The sequence below is a fragment of the Nicotiana sylvestris genome, chromosome 10 (assembly GCF_000393655.2).
Source record: "Nicotiana sylvestris chromosome 10, ASM39365v2, whole genome shotgun sequence".
NCBI classification, from domain to species: domain Eukaryota; kingdom Viridiplantae; phylum Streptophyta; class Magnoliopsida; order Solanales; family Solanaceae; genus Nicotiana; species Nicotiana sylvestris.
This window is the reverse complement of record NC_091066.1, coordinates 159,307,902-159,315,669: the sequence shown is the minus strand read 5'-3', so window position 1 is coordinate 159,315,669 and position 7,768 is coordinate 159,307,902.

Here is a 7,768-nt window from a genome sequence, read left to right as displayed (position 1 = left end):
ACATCAGGTCGAGGCAAAAGGCAAATTCGCCCCAAATTGGCAAGGGCCTTATATCGTGACCAGAATATTGTCCAACGGTGCTTTGTGTTTGACAGATGTCGAAGGTAGATGTGTCGACATGGCTATCAATTCAGATGCAGTCAAGAGATATTATGCGTAACTTCTTTAATTATGGCAATTTTTGGTTTATTTGTTTGTATTTGGCATTTGTTGAATAATGAGATGACGGAGGCAATTCTTTCTTCTATCCAAACACTTTTAACCCTCGCTTCCCCCTTTGAGCCTTAAGCAATTCTTTCAATACCCCTCTTTTGGAATCACTAATGGGAAAGATATGAAAAAAAAAAAGAAAAGAAAGGAAAAGAAAAGAAAAAGAAAAAGAAAAGGAAAAGAAAATGAAAAGAAAGAAAAGAAAAATCAAGGAATATAAAACCGTGGGAACTACGTTTGACCTGATTCCTCAAAGAGGATACGTAGGCGCCTCACGGCTCGGTCATAGTATGCATCATAGCAAATATAGGATGCATAATGTACATAGTGTGCACAATATAGCACAATGTGCGTAACGCACGTAGCTCAACATAAGCGTAAAAGATAAATTCCCCAAGCAAGAAAACTGGGGCAGAGGTTATGTTTTAAGTTCCAACAAAGGTTTGATTCCAAAAGTTGTAGCACATCACCCTTCAAATTGTTTTCGTTTTTATAGCCTTTCTTCAAACCCACACCAAAACCAACATCAACCTCCAAAAGACCTCCCGATCAATGTTCGAGAGATGCCAAGTCCGGCGAATAAGGCCGAGAATAATACACTGATCCCCAGCAAAGAAGAGGATCGTAAGACTGGAAATGAGTTGATGGTCAAGGGAATCTCCAGAAAGGAGGGACGTATCTACAACACCCCGATTTCCCGAAAGAAATAAAATGAGAGAGTCTTATCGGTGAAGACCTTCACAGGCACCGAGAGGCGATGTAAGATGAGGGATATGAAATGAGAGAGTCTTATTGGTGAAAACCTTCACAGGCACCATAAGGCGCCAGGAGATGAGAGAAAAGAGAGAGTCTCATTAGTGAAAACCCCTCGAAGGGCACTATGAGGCGACGAGACAGATCAGCAAAGGTACCACATTCGAAACGAAATGAACACTCCTTTATCATCCCCAGCAAGTCAAAACCATCGAGCAGATCAATTGATACAAATAGACTGGGTCGGAATCTATGGTGCACGCCATGATCACGGGGACCAGTTGTGTCCTCCAGATAAGTTCTTTGGATTGTCTCCTCCCACAAAATATTGGTTCAGAAAGTTTTTCTCTTTTCCATATCTTTATTTCTTTTCCTAAAATGTGTCTTGAAAGGATTTTTCAAAGCTTACTACCAGAAACCGAAGGGGAATTCATCCCAATGCAGGATAATACAAACAGTCTTAAGGGCCGGTCCCAGGCAATGCAGTGATTGTGCCCGGAAATTTTGGAAGAAGTAAGCTCCAAAAGGGAGTGGTTTCGGGAGTTAGAAGCAGACTCCCACATCATGTGTTTAAAGAGAAAGCAGAAAAGGGGATAAATTGAAAACCAATCCCCAGCAGGCTAGAGACCCCCAACAGGCAACTTTGCCCGCCAACCAATTATGGGGACAAAGAGCAAGAAAGGGGGAAGAGAGAAAAATGGCTCGCCAGAAAGGCACCCTCTACCACCACGATTAAAACTGACTAAATCCTTTTGTCTGTTGCAGGAGAGCAAAGAATTGATGATGGCAGCAAGATGCAACGCCATGGAAGTCACCAAAAACCGGGGCAGAAAATTTTCTGCCGATTGTCGAAAATCGCCCACCAGTATAATGCGGGAATACATTTAAGTTCTAGGTCGCCCACCAGTATAATGCGGGAATACATTTTAAGTTCTAGGCCGCCCACCAGTATAATGCGGGAATACATTTAAGTTCTAGGTCGCCCACCAGTATAATGCGGGAATACATTTTAAGTTCTAGGTCGCCCACCAGTATAATGCGGGAATACATTTAAGTTCTAGGTCGCCCACCAGTATAATGCGGGAATACATTTTAAGTTCTAGGTCGCCCACCAGTATAATGCGGGAATACATTTAAGTTCTAGGTCGCCCACCAGTATAATGCGGGAATACATTTTAAGTTCTAGGTCGCCCACCAGTATAATGCGGGAATACATTTTAAGTTCTAGGTCGCCCACCAGTATAATGCGGGAATACATTTTAAGTTCTAGGTCGCCCACCAGTATAATGCGGGAATACATTTAAGTTCTAGGTTGCCCACCAGTATAATGCGGGAATACATTTTAAGTTCTAGGTCGCCCACCAGTATAATGCGGGAATACATTTTAAGTTCTAGGTCGCCCACCAGTATAATGCGGGAATACATTTTAAGTTCTAGGTCGCCCACCAGTATAATGCGGGAATACATTTAAGTTCTAGGTCGCCCACCAGTATAATGCGGGAATACATTTTAAGTTCTAGGTCGCCCACCAGTATAATGCGGGAATACATTTAAGTTCTAGGTCGCCCACCAGTATAATGCGGGAATACATTTTAAGTTCTAGGTCGCCCACCAGTATAATGCGGGAATACATTTTAAGTTCTAGGTCGCCCACCAGTATAATGCGGGAATACATTTTAAGTTCTAGGTCGCCCACCAGTATAATGCGGGAATACATTTTAAGTTCTAGGTCGCCCACCAGTATAATGCGGGAATACATTTAAGTTCTAGGTCGCCCACCAGTATAATGCGGGAATACATTTTAAGTTCTAGGTCGCCCACCAGTATAATGCGGGAATACATTTTAAGTTCTAGGTCGCCCACCAGTATAATGCGGGAATACATTTAAGTTCTAGGTCGCCCACCAGTATAATGCGGGAATACATTTTAAGTTCTAGGTCGCCCACCAGTATAATGCGGGAATACATTTTAAGTTCTAGGTCGCCCACCAGTATAATGCGGGAATACATTTAAGTTCTAGGTCGCCCACCAGTATAATGCGGGAATACATTTTAAGTTCTAGGTCGCCCACCAGTATAATGCGGGAATACATTTAAGTTCTAGGTCGCCCACCAGTATAATGCGGGAATACATTTTAAGTTCTAGGTCGCCCACCAGTATAATGCGGGAATACATTTTAAGTTCTAGGTCGCCCACCAGTATAATGCGGGAATACATTTTAAGTTCTAGGTCGCCCACCAGTATAATGCGGGAATACATTTTAAGTTCTAGGTCGCCCACCAGTATAATGCGGGAATACATTTAAGTTCTAGGTCGCCCACCAGTATAATGCGGGAATACATTTTAAGTTCTAGGTCGCCCACCAGTATAATGCGGGAATACATTTTAAGTTCTAGGTCGCCCACCAGTATAATGCGGGAATACATTTTAAGTTCTAGGTCGCCCACCAGTATAATGCGGGAATACATTTTAAGTTCTAGGTCGCCCACCAGTATAATGCGGGAATACATTTTAAGTTCTAGGTCGCCCACCAGTATAATGCGGGAATACATTTTAAGTTCTAGGTCGCCCACCAGTATAATGCGGGAATACATTTTAAGTTCTAGGTCGCCCACCAGTATAATGCGGGAATACTTTTTAAGTTCTAGGTCGCCCACCAGTATAATGCGGGAATACTTTTAAGTTCTAGGTCACCCACCAGTATAATGCGGGAATACATTTTAAGTTCTAGGTCGCCCACCAGTATAATGCGGGAATGCATTTTAAGTTCTAGGTCGCCCACCAGTATAATGCGGGAATACATTTTAGCTCTAGAGTTTGGAATCAGTAGCCCCACCTGAAGACGGAAGGTTACAACAGAGATCCCCAAGCAGGAAACAATAAAATCCCCAGCACTAAGAAGCAGAAGGCTGCAAAAGCAAGCACACATTCAAAAGGAAGAAGGAACACGTCTCAGAAGAAGCAGTTTGAGAACGCTATGGCATGCCCAACATGACGATTCTGATGAAAAGTCATACCGCTGAAGAAACCATTGAAAGATTTAAGGAGGAAAGCCATGTTCCCAGCAAATCAAGCAAAGTGATGAGAACTGACATTCAGAAAAGGTGAAGGGTCAGCATCATCTCCAAGTTCACAAAATAAAGGCGTCAGAAGAAAGCGTTAGCCGACAAGAAAGCAAGACAACAAGAACAAGTTGGAGATGGATGAGATCTCATACTCTAGCTTAACTTCTTGTTTTTCCTTTTAGAGCAATGTAACAGGGAGATCGGTTGAGCAGTAGCATCCTACAGCAGCATGCGACAGCGCACAACAGCAGCAAGCAATACAGTCACACGGTAGTCCCAGCTACCAAAATTTCCCGAACTACATTGACCTGATTCCTGTTTCAGCCCAGGATATGTAGGAAACCTCTGAAGCAAAGGTTCGGTCAAATCTTTTTCAAAAAATGCTTCACACGGAGTATTCGGACGGGCAAAAATCGCTCGCTTATCTTTGCGCGAAAACCCTTCGTGTCTTCGTGCAAAGAGGGGCAGCTGTAAGCACGTGATTTTTGCTTTACGAGCAATCGCTCCAAAAGAAAATAAAAATAGTAACAAATGGTTTCGCTGTACAAATGTTTGAGTTTTCGTGACATGTGTTGTTAGTCATTTGTGGATCTGTCCATTTTTGCATTTAATCATTAACAAACAAAATATGTATGTCAGGATGATTAAACCATAATTCGGTCAGTAAAAGAAAATTCAAAAAATAGATATATATGTGTGCATCGTTTGTTCTAGGTTTTTAACTTACTTAAATAATTTTGTGGTAATTGTGTTAAAATGTTGCATTGTTGTTTAGTTTTAATTTCGTTATTTATTATTTTTATTTTTATTTTTTGTTTTAAAAGAAAAAAATGAAATTAGAAAACAAAAGTGAAGGAAATCGGTTTGGGCCAAAAATTAAACAAAATAACTGGCCCAACCAGCACTCAGGCCCAGTCCAAATCCGGTTGCCCAGACACCTCCTGAAACGACACCGTTTCAGGCCAATCCATCTCAGCCGTTCCAATCAATCCAATCCAACGGTCCAGGATCATTTTCAGCAACCCGTGTTCAAACCCGACCCAATAACCAATCCGACCCAACCCCTCACTTAAACCAAACGACCCCGTTTAACTACCAAACGACCCCGTCTCATTTCCCACCCTCAGATCCAAGCCGTTGAGATCATATGATCTAACGGCTCAGATCCGATCAACCTCCCCATATATAAACTCAGCCCTTACCCCGCACCCCCTATACCAACCCCACCCTTCATCGTCCCCAAACTCAAACCTGAAACCCCCCGAACCCTAGCAGCCGCCCTAGTCTCCTTCGCCATTAAAGCCGGCAGCACGAACGCCGGTGACCACCTCCTGAACACCCTAAGACCCCCTCACTCTCCTGAACATGGATCTACTATCCATTTGCCTCGAATCACTTTCGTTCGTCTCGAATCTTCATTTGAAGATTTGAGTCGAACCCGAACCTACACCAAACCTCACCATCTTTGTATCAGCCACTCCCCTGACCTTCCTCGTGACCAAACCAAGCTTGGTTTGGTCCGAATCTACCCACAACTCCCTAAAAATCAGATCTGAGGATCCAAAACCTAGAACACTAATAGCCTTGGAATCCGGCCGGTCTTGACAAGGGTTTGAGGTCTAATAGACCTTAATCAAGGTGTTCTCATGTGAGAACACCCTGATTAAAGTTTGTTCGGCCTCAAGAGTTCGAAGTCGAGTCAGATTTGGGTCCGTTTTGATTTCAAACTTTTTCGGTAAGTTTCCTTTTCTCTTTGTTTGGTTCTGATTAAGTCATTAGCATGCTTTGTGGTAATTGCTTGTTATTTCCTGATAGTTTCTTAATTTCTTTCTTCTCTGTAAAGACCTTTTATTTGGTCGATTGTGTTCTGTGTATGATTTAAATGTATCCTATGATAAGCATGTCCGATTAGTATAGTCGTCGCATGAATAAACTTATATAGGTTCCCAGTAATTGAACACAAAATTGTCTGATGCCCTTTAGGTCCCCGAACGTATTGTTTATATGAGCGACTGATTATTACCTGCTATAATTAGTATAGTCGACTCGATAAATGTCGTTGATTAGTTTCTATAACTAATGAATCGAACGAGCTAATAAGGTCGCATGACTAATTGAACGTTGCCACTAACTGAATGCCCCAGCATTGTTTAAAATGGTTGGTTTGCATTGTAAAAATGACTGAAAAGGTTCAGTCCAGGCAGTCTTAAATCTGAACTTTCGCCAGTTCAAAAATGCCCTGAGGCTGCAATAGGCAGGGCAGTAATAATCAAGGTTAAGCAGGGGTATTCTGGGGTGTTAAAAAGGGCAGAAAGATTAGTTTAAATGAGCTGACAAGTAGGGTACTGATTTAGGATTAAACTAATACCAATGGGGAGCAAGACATAAGAGTATGGGGCTTGAAATGAATAATAAAATGATGCCCATAACTCTTGATTAAACAAAAGACCAGGCGTGGGAAACAAAGGGGCTGGCACCAAAGATGCTTAGGCATGGGCTTAAAGGGTATGGGTATTCTGCCAATTGGCAGGGGAGGCAGCTCAGCTGCACTGGTTCATTTGGCCTATAAATAGGCCATTTGAGAACTTAAAAAGGGCTGGACTTTTAGTCTTCAGAAAAGAGAAAAAAAGGCTGGAATTTTTAGTCTTAAAGCTGAAACTTTTAGTCTAAAGAAAGGTTTACTGAGTTCAAAGAAAGCTGAAAACATAAGTTAGTTTCCAAATAGATTGTAACCAAACACCATCTGAAAGTTGAATAAGAACTCATATTGGTCAAGCTGCCTTGGCCAAGTTCTGTCGTCTGCATTGACTGAGCTGTGTGTTGGTTGTTGAACTGTTAGTGTTTGCTGCATTGAACAGTCTGCTATCTCTGTTGTTTCCCACTCTGTTTTTCTGGGATCACTGGTTTGGTATTCGACTATTTGCTGGTTTCTCTTTGGTTCTGGGAAGTATTGTTGTTTGTCTGTGGACTGTGGACACCACTGGGATTGTCCATTTGTTGTTCGACTCTTTGCTGAGCTTCATCATTATTGGCTGGTTGTTTGTTGCTGTGTTGTTGCTGTGAATCTGCTGATTGCTGTTGTTTGTTGTGTGCTACTCAGCTGATCCTTTTCCTTCTTCTTATGTTCCTCTACATCAGGTACACAACCAAGGCACTATCAAATGTAATCGGAACATTGAGCATGAATGCAAAAAAAAGGAAAAAGACTTGAAGTTGATTTTCATATATATACTGTTATATTAGATATCATGTATTGTATGATAATTTTCATTCTTGTGTTGACAATCGAAGTAGCCTGTATGCCTAGTGTATATCAATATAAGTTAGCTAAATGGTAGCTTACATATGTATGCTGATAGGTGATAATATGTTCAATGAGATAGGTTGCATCTCAGATTTTAGTTTACTTTGCAGTATATGTTGTAATGTATACCAAGTATGAACACTGTACATCCTGGATTAAGTTCTTCCTTTTCGGATTGATGGTCTCGTATAACTAGTAAACCACCTGTTAAGACAAAGAACACCAAACTTGCAATCTCAACCCCATAAAGGTCGAGTTCAGGCCAAAACAGGCCTAGCCGGCCTGCTTCGAGCAAGCAGTGGACCAGGTTTGGCCCATCACGCATGGGTCGAATTTGGGCCCATGATTATTTATTCGACTGACTGTGCACGCAGCCTTGTTCCTGATTTTAGCATTTCCGAATTCTGTTATAAAATAACTTGCAAGCATTAATTAA